We start from the raw sequence: 21,609 nt of genomic DNA on the forward strand, positions 1-21,609 counted from the left end.
TAATAATAATAATAATTAATAATAATAATAATAATAATAATAATAATAATAATAATAATAATAATAATAATAATAATAAATAATAATAATAATAATAATAATAATAATAATAATAATAATAATAATAATAATAATAATAATAATAATAATAATAATAATAATAATAATAATATAATAATAATAATAATAATAATAATAATAATAATAATAATAATAATAATAATAATAATAATAATAATAATAATAATAATAATAATAATAATAATAATAATAATAATAATAATAATAATAATAATAATAATAATAATAATATAATAATAATAATAATAATAATAATAATAATAATAATAATAATAATAATAATAATAATAATAATAATAATAATAATAATAATAATAATAATAATAATAATAATAATAATAATAATAATAATAATAATAATAATAATAATAATAATAATAATAATAATAATAATAATAATAATAATAATAATAATAATTAAATATTTGTCCAGTTTCGTAACCAGGACATTTGCTTTCTTCCCACTCCTCGTTTGCCTTCAATTCTTCCTTGGATAATTAATTGCAGAAGTTCGTTTTTCTGACCCCTAATTACATGACCAAAATATGCGGCTTTTTGTTTTTTGATTGTCAGCAGTAGTTCTCTTTGTTTCCTTAGTCTGTTCAATACTTCAGAATTTGAGACTCTTTCTGTCCACGATATTTTTAGCATGCGCCTGTATACCCACATTTCAAATGCTTCAATTTTGTTCATGCTTGATACTTTCAGAGTCCATGTTTCAGCACCGTACATGAGAACTGACCATATGTAGCATCTCATAAAACGCAATCTCAGTTCGATGTTAATACTTCGATTGGTCAATACTTTTTGATAATTCAAAAAGGCGCCCCTCGCCATTTCTATAAGACGTTTTATTTCTTTTTCAGAATCCCAGCCTTCGTGTAACATCGATCCGAGATATATGAAGTTGTTTACACGTTCTATGGGTTCATTGTCGATGTAGATGGAAGCGTTCGTATATGGTATGTTGTGTTTAGTTACAATCATGTATTTGGTTTTTTTGTTGTTCATGTTTAAACCAAATTTTTTGCTGTGGTGATTTACCTTGTTCATTAGGTGTTGTAAATCTTCGATATTGTCCGCAATTATGGTGGTATCGTCGGCGTATCGAATATTGTTAATAAAAGTGCCGTTGACTTTTATTCCTCTATTTTCTTCAGCTATTGACTCTTGAAATATTTTTTCTGAATAGATATTAAATAGCAGTGGTGATAGAATGCATCCTTGGCGAACTCCCCTGTGAATTTGAAGATCCGTTGTGGTTATATCTCCATATTTTACTTTTGCAGTTTGTTGCCAATATATATTTCTAATGCACTGTATATCTTTGCCATCTAAACCCATGTTTTCGAGAATCTCTATTAGTTTGTTGTGCTGAACTCTATCGAAAGCCTTTTCATAGTCGATAAACCCTAGAAATACATCTTTTTGTACATCTTTGCAATTCTGGACGAGTACCTGGATCGCAAATAGAGCCTCACGTGTGCCTAATGCTGATTTAAATCCAAATTGGGATCGTCCCATTGCTTCTTCGCATTTCCTGTATAGTCGATTATGGATAATTCTGAGAAAGACCTTCAAAGTATGACTCATAAGACTGATAAGTGTGTGATCTTTACATTTACGAGCATTAGAACAAAGTAGATCTTTACAAAGTAGATCTGAGCCAGTCTTCTGGAAAAATTGCGGTGTTGTAAATGTTGTTGAATATTTTCTCCAATATTTTGATGTTGTTGTCATTAATTAGCTTCAATAGTTCGGCGGGTACTTCATCTGGACCTACAGCTTTATTATTTTTAGATGAGTTGATGGCTTGACGTATTTCATCCTTAGTAATAGGTGGGCCCGAAAGTTGAATTGATGAGTTATTTTCTACGACTTCCGCTCGACTAGCATCAGAAAACAGCTCTTGAATATATTCTTCCCAGGTTTTTCTTCTTTCATCTGGCGTGATCATGATACGCTCCTCATCATTTACTAGTACAGCTACTTGTTTTTTCTTATAAATCCCCGCTGTTTCTTTTAGTTTTTTGTGCATGTTGAACGCACCATTTTGGTGCTGCAATCTTTCTATTTCTCCACATTCTTGCTGTAACCATGTGATTTTAGCCTGCCTGATTTTGATACGAATAATTCTGTTAATCTTCTTATATTCGCTTGTATTTTTATTTCTGTGCGATCTTCGTTGTTCCATTAACATCAAAATCTCTTCTGTCATCCAATTTCGTTTTGCCGTATATTTTTTGGTACCTAAATTTTCTTTGCCAACATTGTTCAGCACCATTTTCGTTTGATTCCATATAGATTGCGTATCATTTTCTGTTTCTATGTTCCGTAATTGATCATTTATCTTTGCAGCAGCTCTAGCTCTGATATTTTCGTTTTTCAACCTATCTAGATTTAACCTCACCTGTTGTGGAGCCTTGGGTTTCGCAACGAGTTTAGATTTAATTTCAGCTTATATTGTGTAATATTAATACAGAAAAAAATAAGGAAAAATATAAAATGTATATCAATTATCAATTCTAAATAAAATATGTATATGGAGTAATATTTTTTAATAACTATTTTTATTTTTTAATTTTAATTGGAATTCTTAGTGAACGATTAATTATTGATGGAGTGAACTAATCAGCTAAGTTGAGTGAAGTGATTCGTTATTTGAGATTAGTTCGTTCGCGAACGACACATGGCTAGTATTTTTGTACGTATTGTTACTATTTGAAATTGTAGAGTATTTTCTTTTTCATCTGAATCAGCGAATTTTATATTTGTTTCTAAAGCGTCTAGGATATCTAAATCTTTTTTAATATTAACTATTGTAAGTTTTAACTATTTTAACGTCATTTAAATTTATTTCTGAATAACCAAGATCGGTATTAGCCTGTTCTACTGTAAAAGGTCCCTGGTAGTAACTTAGTATTATCGTCAGCAGTCCATTTTAAATATCAATTTCAACTGAAAATTTAGTTTTTCGTTTAATATCAGAGGAGTGAATATTATCTAATTTATGTTTCATGTATCTACGAGTAGGCTGCTCTTTTTGTCTAACACTTATAATTTTTTTAATAACCTTCTCATCGGTATGTGAATTTGGTTTGACTAAACGAAGCTCAATTTTTCCATTTATTAAAAAGTCTTTTATATTTATATTTTAAACTGTTGGAAATTTGGAAAATTTATCTAACAAAGTTAGAAAGTTTTTTTGGAATTAGTTGTACATCCATATATGCAATTTATTTGATATCTTGTAGAGTTTCTGTAAATTTAAATTTACCTTTTATTGGATTCCCATCATATTTTACTCGATTACATATGTATGTAGCAATTATTAATATCCTTTTGAATAAGGAGTCGCAATTTTCTAAAATATCTGTAATATTTATTTATTTATTTATAAGCTTTCTCTTCTGTCTTCATATCTTTTGCATTAAATGAACATTTGACTAAGTTAATTGTTTTAATTTCACCAAGTAGTTTTTCTATTTTTTGTTTTTAAATATCGTATTGATGGTTAGGTAAATCACCGGCTTCCAGCCGGATTTTAGCAAGAAGGCCATTTTATGTTTTCAATTTTAAACAAAGAGAAAAAAACACAATACTTTAAAATTTGGTTATAATTTTGGTATTATTATTATTTTACTTTTAAATTATTAACTTCTTTAAAACTATAATTATTATTACATTATTATTACTTATTTAATATTATTACTTAATTATTTTTATGTTTAACTTAAAAAAAAAAACTTCGGATTAATTTAATTTTAAAAACACTTGTTTATTTTAAATCAACTTAGCTGCACTGTGACCACTTTCAAAATAGGGAAAAAGGATAGAATTTCAAATCATTTATACATATTATAATGAAAGCAAAATGTATAATTTTACAGTTAATTCATTTTTCGAAATTAAACTAAATTATAAATGTGTAAGTGAATCATTATGTAGGTAATTTGAATATACATAATTAAGCCAAGTTTAAGAGAATATGTTAATATTTAAGAAAGTGTGAAAGTGTTTTTCAATAATTTAAAAATCAAGTCAGAGGCGTAAAACCTTTTGTGAAAAAGATCTCAACATCACCCTCTCTGAGATTTAGTGTATTTAAAATGAGATAAAAAAAACAAAACAAAAAATTTAATATGATTCGAATTAAAAATTGTAGCATGAAATATGAAAATTGCAAGTAAAAAAAATAAAAAAGGTAAGAAAAATTTATCTATCTCCAAGAATTGTTTAAACTCAACGTGACGTGGACCCCCGTGACAATTTGATTCTGACGCCAAAAAGCTTAATGCAGGTTTCAAACGGTCAATTGAAATAGAAGAATTTCGTCCGTTAATATCTATCACAAAATATTTTCTAAATCTTCTAATGACCCTGAATGGTCTGTCATACGAAGGTGTTAATCCCGTTTTTACTTTACCAACCCGAATGAAAGCGTGTTGATAATTATGTAAATCCTTTGGAATAAAAACCTTTTGTTCCATCTCTCTCGGTGTCGCTGGAATTAGATTCCGCATAGTTTCGCGGAGCCGCGTTATGACAGTGTCGCTGTCGTTAACATCTGACGGAAATTTTGTCAGTGTACCGTTGCTGCCGGGGAACATTCTAAATCTTCTTTGATTGCATCCCGAAATGCTAAAAGCACGATTGGGGGGTCGGAACTCTAATGGACCGTGTTACCACGGGCACGTAATACGAATTTAAGTTGTCGGTGAAACCGTTCTACTAATCCGTTCAACTGAGGATGGTAAGGGGTCGTGGATACCGGATAAACTCGTTAGTTCTGCAAATAACTTAGATTCAAATTGTGAACCCTGGTCCGTGGTTATTCTAGATGGAGTTTCGAATCGCGGAATGTAATTCTCGGCGAAAGTGCGCGTGACTATCGACGCGGTCATGTCCCTGATAGCGTAAGCCTCAGGCCATCGCGAAAAACGATCGACAATTGTTAAGATGTATGAATTGCCACCGGAAATCGGTAAAGGGCCTACCAGGTGGACATGCTCGAATCGGCCCGAAGGTAGGTCAAATTTCCCGAATTACGATTTTGTGTGTCGTTGAATTTTCGATCTTTGGTCTAGTCCATTTCGCGACGTCAACATTCATCCTCGGCCAAAAATACTTATCATGTTCAAACCAGGAAGCGCAGTTTTTTGAAGTCTAAAACTCGATGATGAGTCAGAGGGAAGGGTTTTTAACTCCTCGTTAGTCTCCTGAGCTTTGGAAACTTTTCCAAGATCGACAATGAATTTGCCGGAAGAAGAAACCAAACTATCTATTCGCAGTAAACCATTAGCGACAACGTTATCCGTTACTAAAGTTTTGTGGTCGGTAAGTATTGAAAATTAACGTCCTTCTACGGAATACCGAAAATATATTAAATAAACAGCAAGTAGCTCGCGATCAAAGGCTGAGTATATTTGCTCGGCGGGGGTGAGTTTTCTCGAAAACAACGAGAGTGGTTCCCAGTTGTCATCACGCTGCTGCTGCAAAACAGCGCCGACGGCAATATCAGAAGCATCCGTATCGATACTAAACGATCCATTCGAAAGTTAGAGTACCAAAAGAGTGATTTTGACAAGAGCGTCCTTAACTGCCGTAAACGCGTCATTGAGACTTTCAGGCCAACTTAAGTTTTTGGCCTCCTAAGTAACTCAGAGAGATGAGTGTAAATAGGAGAAAGTAATTTAGCAAGATCGGGTACGAACCGATAGTAAAAGTTAACCATACCTAAAAAACGTTAGTAGGTATTGGGTGTCTTTGTGCTGGGAAAAAATCAGCCCATATCGCACGCCGCACTTTCACTTTCTTATTTCCTGGTATAGGTAGATGACCTGTTAAAGTGTGTCATGACCCATGTACATATAAATGTACGAAGCTGAGGTGGCCGCCAGGTCAATGAGCTATAAAGTAGGTCAAAGGTTGCAAAGCAAGTTGTTTACTTGTCCGAGTTCAGCGTACTTGAGACTTTACATGATTTGTTTACATGTTTCCTTTGCCGGAGTTGTCCAGCAGATAAGGAAATTTAAATTAAATATTTTAAAAATAGTATTAGGTAATCAGAAATATCAGAAAGTACGTATTTTTAATTTTAAAAAGAAAAAAACTTGTTATATTTACATTGAGGTACCTATAATTTTTATTTTCCTTCTACCTTAGTTCTTGTTATTGTATCTAGTTGCTTGCGCACCGCATTGTTTTTGTTTTTACTAGTTGTTTACTTGTCCGAGTTCAGCGTACTTGAGACCTTGCATGATTGATGTGTAAGTATGTCATGACCCTTTGATTGTTGTTGGTTCGAGGAGTTGTATGGCGTTGGTATCGTCGAGCAAGTGTTAGTTAATGGCGGAAGTTGTTTTTAAGGTCGTAGACCTAGCTATGAAGTAAAGAGTTCAGGAAGTTGGGAATAAAGAGAATGTTTTTATAAATAATGTTAACGGAATATTATGAAAAAAGTAGTATTATTTTTATATAGCTATCATGTGTAAGAATACTACTACTACAACTTTTTTATTATTTTGAAGAAGAGTGTAGAAAAATGTAATAAGATAACATTTATTTATATCTTATGATTAATTACATCTTGTATTGCTTTTCTTGTTTTGTTTTGCTTCTGTTGTTTAATTTTTCGCATTAAAAGGTAAAAAGAAATATGAAAATATTTCAATGCATTTTATGTTGCATAACATACATATCTATTCATATATATGTAGTTACTTAAGGTTAAGTTTAGGAAATAGAAGGAATGAAATTCTTGTTCGATTCTTCGTAAAACAAGAAAAAAATGTTGAAGGCTTAAAAGTGATATGTAAAGAAAAGTAATTTTAAATGATCTGGTTTTGATTGTTGTTTTTATAAAAGCAAAATGAAGAAAAAAATAAAGCATCTTTTTAACTCATATATTAAAAATGTCGTATTTTTTAAATTTTCTGAGAGCTTGGTACTAAGTATATTGGTGTTATTTGTATATTGAAAAACAACAAAAAAATAGATTTAAATGTTGTTCTTTTTTCTTATGGAATCCTTGGAATATTTCTAATGCACTGTATATCTTTGCCATCTAAACCCATGTTTTCGAGAATCTCTATTAGTTTGTTGTGCTGAACTCTATCGAAAGCCTTTTCATAGTCGATAAACCCTAGAAATACATCTTTTTGTACATCTTTGCAATTCTGGACGAGTACCTGGATCGCAAATAGAGCCTCACGTGTGCCTAATGCTGATTTAAATCCAAATTGGGATCGTCCCATTGCTTCTTCGCATTTCCTGTATAGTCGATTATGGATAATTCTGAGAAAGACCTTCAAAGTATGACTCATAAGACTGATAAGTGTGTGATCTTTACATTTACGAGCATTAGAACAAAGTAGATCTTTACAAAGTAGATCTGAGCCAGTCTTCTGGAAAAATTGCGGTGTTGTAAATGTTGTTGAATATTTTCTCAAATATTTTGATGTTGTTGTCATTAATTAGCTTCAATAGTTCGGCGGGTACTTCATCTGGACCTACAGCTTTATTATTTTTAGATGAGTTGATGGCTTGACGTATTTCATCCTTAGTAATAGGTGGGCCCGAAAGTTGAATTGATGAGTTATTTTCTACGACTTCCGCTCGACTAGCATCAGAAAACAGCTCTTGAATATATTCTTCCCAGGTTTTTCTTCTTTTATCTGGCGTGATCATGATACGCTCCTCATCATTTACTAGTACAGCTACTTGTTTTTTCTTATAAATCCCCGCTGTTTCTTTTAGTTTTTTGTGCATGTTGAACGCATCATTTTGGTGCTGCAATCTTTCTATTTCTCCACATTCTTGCTGTAACCATGTGATTTTAGCCTGCCTGATTTTGATACGAATAATTCTGTTAATCCTCTTATATTCGCTTGTATTTTTATTTCTGTGCGATCTTCGTTGTTCCATTAACATCAAAATCTCTTCTGTCATCCAATTTCGTTTTGCCGTATATTTTTTGGTACCTAAATTTTCTTTGCCAACATTGTTCAGCACCATTTTCGTTTGATTCCATATAGATTGCGTATCATTTTCTGTTTCTATGTTCCGTAATTGATCATTTATCTTTGCAGCAGCTCTAGCTCTGATATTTTCGTTTTTCAACCTATCTAGATTTAACCTCACCTGTTGTGGAGCCTTGGGTTTTGCAACGAGTTTAGATTTAATTTCAGCTTATATTGTGTAATATTAATACAGAAAAAAATAAGGAAAAATATAAAATGTATATCAATTATCAATTCTAAATAAAATATGTATATGGAGTAATATTTTTTAATAACTATTTTTATTTTTTAATTTTAATTGGAATTCTTAGTGAACGATTAATTATTGATGGAGTGAACTAATCAGCTAAGTTGAGTGAAGTGATTCGTTATTTGAGATTAGTTCGTTCGCGAACGACACATGGCTGGTATTTTTGTACGTATTGTTACTATTTGAAATTGTAGAGTATTTTCTTTTTCATCTGAATCAGCGAATTTTATATTTGTTTCTAAAGCGTCTAGGATATCTAAATCTTTTTTAATATTAACTATTGTAAGTTTTAACTATTTTAACGTCATTTAAATTTATTTCTGAATAACCAAGATCGGTATTAGCCTGTTCTACTGTAAAAGGTCCCTGGTAGTAACTTAGTATTATCGTCAGCAGTCCATTTTAAATATCAATTTCAACTGAAAATTTAGTTTTTCGTTTAATATCAGAGGAGTGAATATTATCTAATTTATGTTTCATGTATCTACGAGTAGGCTGCTCTTTTTGTCTAACACTTATAATTTTTTTAATAACCTTCTCATCGGTATGTGAATTTGGTTTGACTAAACGAAGCTCAATTTTTCCATTTATTAAAAAGTCTTTTATATTTATATTTTAAACTGTTGGAAATTTGGAAAATTTATCTAACAAAGTTAGAAAGTTTTTTTGGAATTAGTTGTACATCCATATATGCAATTTATTTGATATCTTGTAGAGTTTCTGTAAATTTAAATTTACCTTTTATTGGATTCCTATCATATTTTACTCGATTACATATGTATGTAGCAATTATTAATATCCTTTTGAATAAGGAGTGGCAATTTTCTAAAATATCTGTAATATTTATTTATTTATTTATAAGCTTTCTCTTCTGTCTTCATATCTTTTGCATTAAATGAACATTTGACTAAGTTAATTGTTTTAATTTCACCAAGTAGTTTTTCTATTTTTTGTTTTTAAATATCGTATTGATGGTTAGGTAAATCACCGGCTTCCAGCCGGATTTTAGCAAGAAGGCCATTTTATGTTTTCAATTTTAAACAAAGAGAAAAAAACACAATACTTTAAAATTTGGTTATAATTTTGGTATTATTATTATTTTATTTTTAAATTATTAACTTCTTTAAAACTATAATTATTATTACATTATTATTACTTATTTAATATTATTACTTAATTATTTTTATGTTTAACTTAAAAAAAAAAACTTCGGATTAATTTAATTTTAAAAACACTTGTTTATTTTAAATCAACTTAGCTGCACTGTGACCACTTTCAAAATAGGGAAAAAGGATAGAATTTCAAATCATTTATACATATTATAATGAAAGCAAAATGTATAATTTTACAGTTAATTCATTTTTCGAAATTAAACTAAATTATAAATGTGTAAGTGAATCATTATGTAGGTAATTTGAATATACATAATTAAGCCAAGTTTAAGAGAATATGTTAATATTTAAGAAAGTGTGAAAGTGTTTTTCAATAATTTAAAAATCAAGTCAGAGGCGTAAAACCTTTTGTGAAAAAGATCTCAACATCACCCTCTCTGAGATTTAGTGTATTTAAAATGAGATAAAAAAAACAAAACAAAAAATTTAATATGATTCGAATTAAAAATTGTAGCATGAAATATGAAAATTGCAAGTAAAAAAAATAAAAAAGGTAAGAAAAATTTATCTATCTCCAAGAATTGTTTAAACTCAACGTGACGTGGACCCCCGTGACAATTTGATTCTGACGCCCAAAAGCTTAATGCAGGTTTCAAACGGTCAATTGAAATAGAAGAATTTCGTCCGTTAATATCTATCACAAAATATTTTCTAAATCTTCTAATGACCCTGAATGGTCTGTCATACGAAGGTGTTAATCCCGTTTTTACTTTACCAACCCGAATGAAAGCGTGTTGATAATTATGTAAATCCTTTGGAATAAAAACCTTTTGTTCCATCTCTCTCGGTGTCGCTGGAATTAGATTCCGCATAGTTTCGCGGAGCCGCGTTATGACAGTGTCGCTGTCGTTAACATCTGACGGAAATTTTGTCAGTGTACCGTTGCTGCCGGGGAACATTCTAAATCTTCTTTGATTGCGGCCCGAAATGCTAAAAGCACGATTGGGGGGTCGGAACTCTAATGGACCGTGTTACCACGGGCACGTAATACGAATTTAAGTTGTCGGTGAAACCGTTCTACTAATCCGTTCGACTGAGGATGGTAAGGGGTCGTGTGGGTCTTGTGGATACCGGATAAACTCGTTAGTTCTGCAAATAACTTAGATTCAAATTGTGAACCCTGGTCCGTGGTTATTCTAGATGGAGTTTCGAATCGCGGAATGTAATTCTCGGCGAAAGTGCGCGTGACTATCGACGCGGTCATGTCCCTGATAGCGTAAGCCTCAGGCCATCGCGAAAAACGATCGACAATTGTTAAGATGTATGAATTGCCACCGGAAATCGGTAAAGGGCCTACCAGGTGGACATGCTCGAATCGGCCCGAAGGTAGGTCAAATTTCCCGATTTACGATTTTGTGTGTCGTTGAATTTTCGATCTTTGGTCTAGTCCTTTTCGCGACGTCAACATTCATCCTCGGCCAAAAATACTTATCATGTTCAAACCAGGAAGCGCAGTTTTTTGAAGTCTAAAACTCGATGATGAGTCAGAGGGAAGGGTTTTTAACTCCTCGTTAGTCTCCTGAGCTTTGGAAACTTTTCCAAGATCGACAATGAATTTGCCGGAAGAAGAAACCAAACTATCTATTCGCAGTAAACCATTAGCGACAACGTTATCCGTTACTAAAGTTTTGTGGTCGGTAAGTATTGAAAATTAACGTCCTTCTACGGAATACCGAAAATATATTAAATAAACAGCAAGTAGCTCGCGATCAAAGGCTGAGTATATTTGCTCGGCGGGGGTGAGTTTTCTCGAAAACAACGAGAGTGGTTCCCAGTTGTCATCACGCTGCTGCTGCAAAACAGCGCCGACGGCAATATCAGAAGCATCCGTATCGATACTAAACGATCCATTCGAAAGTTAGAGTACCAAAAGAGTGATTTTGACAAGAGCGTCCTTAACTGCCGTAAACGCGTCATTGAGACTTTCAGGCCAAATTAAGTTTTTGGCCTCCTAAGTAACTCAGAGAGATGAGTGTAAATAGGAGAAAGTAATTTAGCAAGATCGGGTACGAACCGATAGTAAAAGTTAACCATACCTAAAAAACGTTAGTAAGTATTGGGTGTCTTTGTGCTGGGAAAAAATCAGCCCATATCGCACGCCGCACTTTCACTTTCTTATTTCCTGGTATAAGTAGATGACCTGTTAAAGTGTGTCATGACCCATGTACATATAAATGTACGAAGCTGAGGTGGCCGCCAGGTCAATGAGCTATAAAATAGGTCAAAGGTTGCAAAGCAAGTTGTTTACTTGTCCGAGTTCAGCGTACTTGAGACTTTACATGATTTGTTTACATGTTTCCTTTGCCGGAGTTGTCCAGCAGATAAGGAAATTTAAATTAAATATTTTAAAAATAGTATTAGGTAATCAGAAATATCAGAAAGTACGTATTTTTAATTTTAAAAAGAAAAAACTTGTTATATTTACATTGAGGTACCTATAATTTTTATTTTCCTTCTACCTTAGTTCTTGTTATTGTATCTAGTTGCTTCCGCACCGCATTGTTTTTGTTTTTACTAGTTGTTTACTTGTCCGAGTTCAGCGTACTTGAGACCTTGCATGATTGATGTGTAAGTATGTCATGACCCTTTGATTGTTGTTGGTTCGAGGAGTTGTATGGCGTTGGTATCGTCGAGCAAGTGTTAGTTAATGGCGGAAGTTGTTTTTAAGGTCGTAGACCTAGCTTTGAAGTAAAGAGTTCAGGAAGTTGGGAATAAAGAGAATGTTTTTATAAATAATGTTAACGGAATATTATGAAAAAAGTAGTATTATTTTTATATAGGTATCATGTGTAAGAATACTACTACTACAACTTTTTTATTATTTTGAAGAAGAGTGTAGAAAAATGTAATAAGATAACATTTATTTATATCTTATGATTAATTACATCTTGTATTGCTTTTCTTGTTTTGTTTTGCTTCTGTTGTTTAATTTTTCGCATTAAAAGGTAAAAAGAAATATAAAAATATTTCAATGCATTTTATGTTGCATAACATACATATCTATTCATATACATATATGTAGTTACTTAAGGTTAAGTTTAGGAAATAGAAGGAATGAAATTCTTGTTCGATTCTTCGTAAAACAAGAAAAAAATGTTGAAGGCTTAAAAGTGATATGTAAAGAAAAGTAATTTTAAATGATCTGGTTTTGATTGTTGTTTTTATAAAAGCAAAATGAAGAAAAAAATAAAGCATCTTTTTAACTCATATATTAAAAATGTCGTATTTTTTAAATTTTCTGAGAGCTTGGTACTAAGTATATTGGTGTTATTTGTATATTGAAAAACAACAAAAAAATAGATTTAAATGTTGTTCTTTTTTCTTATGGAAGCAACAGATTTCATAACATAAAATCTAAACATATGGAAAAAGGAAAATTATGAAACATTTAAAAACACATAATTATTTTTATTGTAATTGAAATTTATTTCGACCATAACTCATATCTGAAAAAATTAAAAAAAACCTAGGAAAATAAAAAAAAATACCTGAAAGTTGAAATAAAATACAAATCTTTCATTTTACTTATTACCGACCGTATTGTGTAAACAATAGGTAGGTTATGTGATGGCAACAAATTTTGCATATCGAGTTTTCGGTGGGAACGTACTTCTCCATAGTAGGGAAGTGTAAATAAACTATTTTTAGCAACCTGTCGGTCTGTCGGTCTGTCGGTCTGTCGGTCTGTCGGTCTGTCGGTCTGTGTGTGCACGCGTGTATCTCAAGTTCGGCTGAACCGATTTTGATGAAATTTTATATGTAAGTTTGTTTCCACCATGGCACGGATCGATCAACTTTTGGTACATATCAGGCCTCGGGAACTGCACTTTTTAGCGGGCCTGTCTTACATTTTTGAACATTTTGAAGAAAATATTTAACCGATTTACTTGAAATTTTATATATAAGCTCAGCTCAACCGTCCGCAAAAATTCGTATGTTTTGGAAGAAATCAGGCATCGGCAACTAGACGTTTACTACGGGCCAAATATACATTTTTGTGTATATAAAGAGAAATAATCAACCGATTTCATTGAAATTTAATATATGAACTCCTCGTATTAAAACAATGAACATATAAATTTTTTGGAAAGATCAGGGCTCGAAAACGGATTTGCGGGCCGATTTTACATTTTTCACCATTTTGAGGAAAGTATTCAACCGATTTACTTGAAACTTCATATATAAGCTTTGCTCGATCATACACAAAACTTCCTAACTTTTGGAAGAAATCAGGCATCAGAAACTGGGCGTTTACTACGGGCCAAATATACATTTTTGTGTATATAAAGAGAAATAATCAACCGATTTCATTGAAATTTAATATATGAACTCCTCGTATTAAAACAATGAACATATAACTTTTTTGGAAAGATCAGGGCTCGAGAACTGATTTGCGGGCCGATTTTACATTTTTCACCATATCCACAGAATAAATCGATGGAATTTCTTGAAATTTGATATTTGAGTTCTGGTTGTTACCGAAACTAATGCTCGCCAGATTTCAGGGAATTCGGGTAGCGCAAAGCGAAACTCTACTAAGAGCCAAATTTACATTTTTCTAAGTATGTTAACTATAAGCTTACTAATATCCTAAAAATTGGAAAGAAGTATTTAACAGACATTTTTATAATATTCTGTAACACTTTCATTTAACTAGACAACACACAATGCGGTCGGTTATGTGCTGACCACATCAGATTTTTTTTACTTTCATTTTTAAACAAAAAAAAAATTAAGTTACTTAAATACTTAAATAATTAAAATTATTTATATTTTTGACAATTTTAAATTTTTATTATCTGTTTTTTTTTTATGATGAATTTCCCTGAATTCACCAAATGAAGGTAATTTTTATTTAATTTAAAAATCTTGACGTAATTGTCAGGCATGAAAATGTAATTATTTTGGGTTACAAACACCCAATATGGTTTTTTTGTATTTCTGCTCAATTTTTCTTCTATGCCTTCTAAGGCGTAGTTTTCATTTCGGTCCATTTGTTGAACCTTAAGTATTTTTTAACAACCGTTTGACTGTTAAAAATACGTATGAGATCCATATCTGGATCCTCCTTTTCTTTTTTCCCAATTGAAAAACAATCCAAAATTTGGATGCTGTCTTGTTGTTGTTGTTGATAATATTTTTGCTGTTGCTGTTGTTGTTGATTCAGCTCTGCCTTTTGATGACTCACCCTTTTCCGTTTTGGGGTAGTCATCAAAATTTGGCTTTCTTCATAGGTCAATTATATGCATTACAGTTTTTTCAATTAGAAATCATAATTAATTTTATTACAAAATGACAGGATAATTTTTTTAAGATGATTAAAACCACAATGTTGCAAGTTTTCCTATTTTTAAAATAGTTTCAATACAAAGTTATTAAAAGATTTTTTCTTTAAATAGGATCTAAAGCCGAAAAAAAATTCTTAAACCATAATTTATGTATCACGATTAAACTATAATTTTGAAGTGTACAATGCAATTGATTGCACTGCATTTGGTGTTTATCTTTTCAATTAGAAATCATCATTTATTTTTATACATTTCAGATGATTAAACCTGAATATTTCTATTTTTAATGGATTCTAAGTCTAAGGTTTAATTAACTGAAATATGATTTTGCTACAATGTAACAATTAGTTTTTTTTTTATTACTAATATAATAAATTTGAAGCCGTTTACAGCCAGTATACTTTCGTATTTTCAAATAAAAACATGGCGCGCAAATTTGTTTTAAAAAAATTTCTACAATCTTGTCTAGAAAATTTAAAGGCGTATACCATCGAAAGTGAAAACATATCCGCCATAAAACGGTTCAATATTCAAGGTCGCGTAATAAAATTTAAAGTTAAAGCAGCACCATCACAGCTAGAGCCAATTGATCTAGCCAACAGCTAGAGCGATGAAAGTTTTGAACACAGAGGACCGGGATGGGTGAAATTCCAGGAGGCGAGAGAGCTTAAATTTGAAGACGTGTGGAACATCATATCAAATATTTTCAGAGTAACTCTGAAGGTTTAAGCTCTGATAAATTTTGTATAACAGCAACATGTGTTAAATTACCACAAGGAATCGGCAAACACCGTAGAGGAGTTATTACAATTTCAAACAGAGATAATTTATGCTTGCCTCGAGCTTTAATTGTAGCGATTCATCAAGTCGAAAAATCTGTAGATTATAAACAAATAATAAAAAGTAATTCAAAATTGCAAACGAAAAAAGCCACAGAACTTGTTGAAAATGCAGGTCTTACAATTCCTAGCAAAGGCTGCGGGATCATCGAACTAAGCAAATTTCAAAAACATCTATCTAATTATAAAATAATAGTATATAAATATGGTACAAAAGGAAAAGATGTAATATTTGAAGGATTAGGAACAGGGAAAAAATTAAATCTTTTATTTCAACGTTATTACGTCACTTACAGCAGCATTCAGTTGTATATATTATTGTGAAGATTGTCATGTAGCGTATAATAACAAAAATGGACATAGATGTACTGGATCATGCCCGTGTTGTCAAAAATCACCACCATGTGATAAAAATTTGAAAAATATTATGTGTAATGATTGTAACAGAAAATTTAATGGTCAAGAATATTTTGATAACCACAAAAGTTCTAGTTCAACTACAATAAGTACTTGCGAACTAATACATAAATGTTTAAAGGTCTACAAAAAAGATAGACAACACATTTGTGGTGAATATTTTTGCAAAATATGCAATAAGTACGTGGAAAGTAACCATTTATGTTATATCCAACCAAATAAAAATCAACCCAATTTAAGAAATTTCTTGTTCATTTTTTATGATTTAGAAACAAAACAAGAAAAGATTTTTGAAGAAAAACTTGTAAAAAATAATAAAACAGTCATTAAACAACATGAAACAACTTTATGTGTTTTTGAGCAAAGGTGCGATCAGTGTATAGATATTGTATCTTTATATTTATGCGCAAATTGCAAAATTAGAAGAAAAATAATTGAAAAAGGAAATATTATAGAAACTTTTCTTAACTACATATTGGAAATGAGAAAAAAATTTAAAAATATTATAGTAATTGCACACAATGGACAAGCTTTCGATCATCAGTTTATTTTGAATTTTATTTTAGAAAAAACATCCTTACAAACTAAACTGATAATGAGGGGTACAAAAGTAATAATGATGCTATTGGGAAATATAAAATTTATAGATTCGTTAAATTATTTTCCAATGGCTTTGTCGAAATTACCAAAAGCTTTTGATCTACAATTTAATATGAAGAAAGGGTATTTTCCGCATCTTTTTAACACAGCGAAAAATGAAAATTATATTGGGCAATTACCCTCTGTAGAATATTACAATCCAAACGACATGAAAGTAGATGAGCGTGAAACCTTCTTAAAATGGTATGAAGAAAATAAAAATAAAATGTTTAACATTAAAAAAGAAATTATTGAATACTGTGTCAATGACGTTACCATTTTAACACAATCTTGTTTAAAATTCAGAGAAATGTTCTTGAAGCAACAATTGCATCTGCATGCAATCTTGCATTTAGAAGAAATTTTTTAAAAGAGGACACAATTAGTTTAATTCCTAAACATGGATACAGAAACTCAGACAATCAATCAAAAATGGCTATTCAATGGTTAGTATGGGAAGAAGAAAAAAGAAATATTAACATCAGACATACAGCAAAACAGAAAGAATCATTTGTTAACGGTATAAAAGTGGACGGTTTTTGATCAGAAACTAATCAAGTTTTTAAATTTTACAGTTGTTATTATCATGGACACCCTACTTGTATACCACATAACCGAAATAACAGTTTGCAAGACGATTCAAATGATACAATGAACACGAGGTATGAAAGAACTATTAAAAAAGCTGAAAGATTACGAAAATTAGGTTACGATGTTATTGAAATGTGGCAATGTAAATTTAATTCATTAATTAGTAAAGAAGAAGCAAGTTATTTAAAATAAAGTTGGGTCAAACCAATGGTTTGTATTTTAGCACTTTTCCCTTCAACAAGTGAAAAATCTGCTTTTAAATGCAGTCTATTAAAATATTACACACTATTAAAATTATTTTCATTCATATACAAAACTGTTTCTAGGATTGCATATATTTAGGATGAACGATTTATGCAATCTTTGAAATAAAGCAAAAATTAATATAAAGTGGGGTTAACATAATGCTCGATTTTAAGGATTAAGTATGTGAGTTAAGAAAAACAATTATATTTTTTAATGTTATGGAATTTACCGTTAGCCTTTTGTGTATATAGAAATTTGAAAAACCTTGGGGGTTCGGAAATATAAGGTGTCAAAAATCAAATTTTACAAATTGCAGGAGACGATAACTGGAGAGGGGGTGGAGATGGAAAAAAATTTTCTTCCAACGAAATGAACTATTGGTTAATGTCTAAAAGCTCCTAAAATTTCAAGCTTCTACAGGCTGGGGTCTAGAAGAAAAACGACATCAAAAATTTGGAAAAAAAGGACTTTAGATAACGGTAAATTTGAACGGCCATTTTGTTTTTGTAAAGTTAAACTATAGTATGTCGCGCTATGGGAAGCAAGCCGCTGTCTTTCTGCATTTGCAAAATTTCAAAAATGCTTATGGTTTCATTGCAACAAATAGTTAAAAAAGGCCATTTTTAGGGTTTCGGGGGGGTATAACTTCTAGAGGGGGGGGGGGGAGATAGGTAAAAATTTTGTTCTACGGAAATAAGTTTCTAGTAAAGATCTATGTACGTACAAAATTTCAACTTTCTATCTTCAAGGGTTTAGAAGTTTTGTTAACAGACATACGGACACGCGGACGGACAGACAGACAGACGGACGGACGGTCGGACGGATGGACGGACGGACGGACGGACAGAGTGAAACTAATAAGCACTTTTTTCAAAAATTTTTTTTGAAAAGTGCTAAAAAAAAATAATTAAAATACAATTTAAAAAAATTTTTTTTTGTTTTAAAAAAAAAACTAAAAATAATAAAAAAGTTGGGTCAAACCAATGGTTTGTATTGTAGCACTTTTCCCTTCAACAAGTGAAAATTCTGCTTTTAAATACAGTCTATGTATAGCTATCACACTACTAAAATTATTTTCATTAATATACAAAACTATTTCTAGGATTGCATATATTTAGGATGACGCATATATGCAGTCTTTGAAATAAAGCAAAAATTAATATAAAAAGGGGTTAACATAATGCTCGATTTTAAGGGTTAATTGTGTGAGTTAAGAAAAATAATTATATTTTTTAATTTCATGGAATTTACCGTTAGCTTCTTGCGTTTATAGAAATTTGGAAAAGTTTGCGGTTTCGGAAATATAAGGTGTCAAAAATTCAAATTTTACGAATTTCAAAAGGTGATAACTTGAGAAGGGGTGGAGATGGAAAAAAATTTTCTTCTAACAAAATAAACTATTTGTTAATGTCTAAAAGCTCCTAAAATTTCAAGCTTCTACAGTCTGGGGTCTAGAAGAAAAACGACATCAAAAATTTGGAAAAAACGGACTTTAAATAACGGTAAATTTGAACGGCCATTTTGTTTTTCTTAAGTTGAACTATAGTATACCGCGCAAGGGGAAGCAAGCCACTGCCTTTCTGCGTTTGCACAATTTCAAAAATGCTTATGGTTTCATTGCAACAAATATTTAAAAAAGGCCATTTTTAGGGTTTTGGGGGGGTATAACTTCTAGAGGGGGGGAGATAGGTAAAAATTTTGTTCTACGGAAATAAGTTTCTAGTAAAGATCTATGTACGTATTAAATTTCAGCTTTCTATCTTCAAAGGTGTAGAAGTTTTGTAAACAGACACATGGACAGATGGACGGACGGACGGACGGACGGACGGACAGAGTGAAACTAATAAGCACTTTTTTCAAAAAATTTTTTGGAAAAGTGCTAAAAACCATCCGTTAGTGCAACATGCACCATTGAATCCTCGAGATGCTTTTTATGGAGGACGAACGGGAAACGTCTACAACTATTATAAATGTAAAGAGGAAGAAAAAATAAAATATATAGACATTTGCTCGTTATACCCTTGGGTTTGCAAGTACGGAAAATTTCCTATTGGTCACCCGCAAATTTATGTCGGGGAAAGTATTTGTTCTACTCTAAAACTGAATAACATGGACGGAATTCTTAAATGTAAAATTTTACCACCAACGAACTTACTACATCCCGTTCTCCCATTAAAACAAAACAAGTTAATGTTTTCATTATGTCGAAGTTGTAGTGAAGAAAAATGGCTTGAAGAATGTTGTCCACATTCAGATGAGGAAAGAGCTTTAATAGAAACATGGGTAATTGACGAAGTTGTTAAAGCTATTCAAAAAGGTTATAAAATGTTAGAAATTTATGAAGTTTGGGAATACCAAACTACCAAATATGATAAAAACATGGATACACAGGGCTTATTTACAAATATGATGAACAAATTTATTAAAATTAAACAAGAAGCTTCAGACTGGCCATCTAAATGTGTCACTAATAACGAAAAAGAAAACTATGTTAAAGATTTTTTTGATAAAGAAGATATTCAAATGCAGCATGAAAGTTTTCCAACAATCCTGGCTTAAGATCATTTGCCAAATTAATGTTAAATTCATTTTGGGGCAAATTTGGTCAAAGAGAAAATTTACAAAGAACATCAATCATTAACCAGCCTAGAGAATTGTACAACCTGTTAACAAACCCATCTATAGAAGTTTGTTATATTTTTCCGGTAAATGAAGAAAACATTATAGTTAATTGGCAGTACAAGTAATGGATTCCTTACCAACAGTTAATGTGTGTATCGCTGCTTACACAACAACTGTAACTGGCGCGATTAAAACTGTACAGTTACTTAGAAAAACTTCAAGAAAGAGTCTTATATTACGATACTGATTCCGTAGTGTATATCATTCGTATAGGGGACTATGAACCTTCAGTAGGAAATTTTATTGGTGACATGACAGATGAGTTGGAATGTTATGGTAAAGATGGCTACATAACAGAATTTGTAAGCGGTGGCCCCAAAAATTACTCATTTAAAGTATATAGTACAAAAGATAAAGAAGAAAAAATTATATGTGAAGTTAAGGGTTTTTGTTTAAATTATGAAGCTTCCCAAAAAATTAATTTTAACACAATCAAAGAATCTGTGTTAAACCCGAAAGCAGACAACGAAATTTATATATTATCACAAAATAAAAGTATATTAACCGAAATCAGAAAAACGCAACTTTGCTGTGGATGGGAGCTCCCTTCATTACGGATATAAGAGGTTAAAACAAAACTAAATTTGTAAAAAATAAAAATATAAAAAAAAGCTAAAAGATAAAAAAACAAACAAAAGAATTACTTTCTCCAATTTTTATTATTGTACAAAGGTCGAAAAATAAAACTATGTATATAATATGTACTATGTTTTAAATAATACTATCTTTATTGATCCATGTATTATGATCGTCGCTAAACCCCAACCATTTTACGAAAACTTCATTTCGCTGTTTTTTAATAATTTTTTCTACTAGATAAGCATCAGGATATTTAACAGGAGTAAGTTCTTCCTTATAGAAATCACCAGAAATAGTATTGTCTTTATAGTCAACTAATTGATATGTAATGGGATATGTTTTATTTACTTTAGTGATTTTAAAAATCTCAGTAGACCAGTTAGGTTGATAACCTTTTGCAAAATGCTTTTTGTATTTATTTATCCTTACATAATCACCAATTTTATATTTACTTTTTTGAAAAATTTTAGGTTCTATATACATAGATATTTCTTAATAAATATTGTTCATTTTTCTTTGTAACTTCTTCAGGCGAAATTTTTATTTTCTTATGTTTTGTTGAATTATACTTCTGTATTAATGATGATAAAATATGTAACCATTTATAATTTCCATTTAAACTAAAGGTTTTCCACATCATATTTTTTAATGTTCTATTAAATCTTTCGACAATTGATGCTTTCATTTTGCTGAATGTGTGATAATGATTAATTGCTTTTTCTTTCATACAATTTTGGAATTTTGAATTAAAAAACTCCTTGCCTTCGTCAGTTTGAATATTTTTGGGAATTGATTTTGATCTTT

Source organism: Condylostylus longicornis, unplaced genomic scaffold, assembly GCF_029603195.1.
Source record: "Condylostylus longicornis isolate FDR11 unplaced genomic scaffold, ASM2960319v2 ptg000065l, whole genome shotgun sequence".
In the NCBI taxonomy this organism is placed as follows: domain Eukaryota; kingdom Metazoa; phylum Arthropoda; class Insecta; order Diptera; family Dolichopodidae; genus Condylostylus; species Condylostylus longicornis.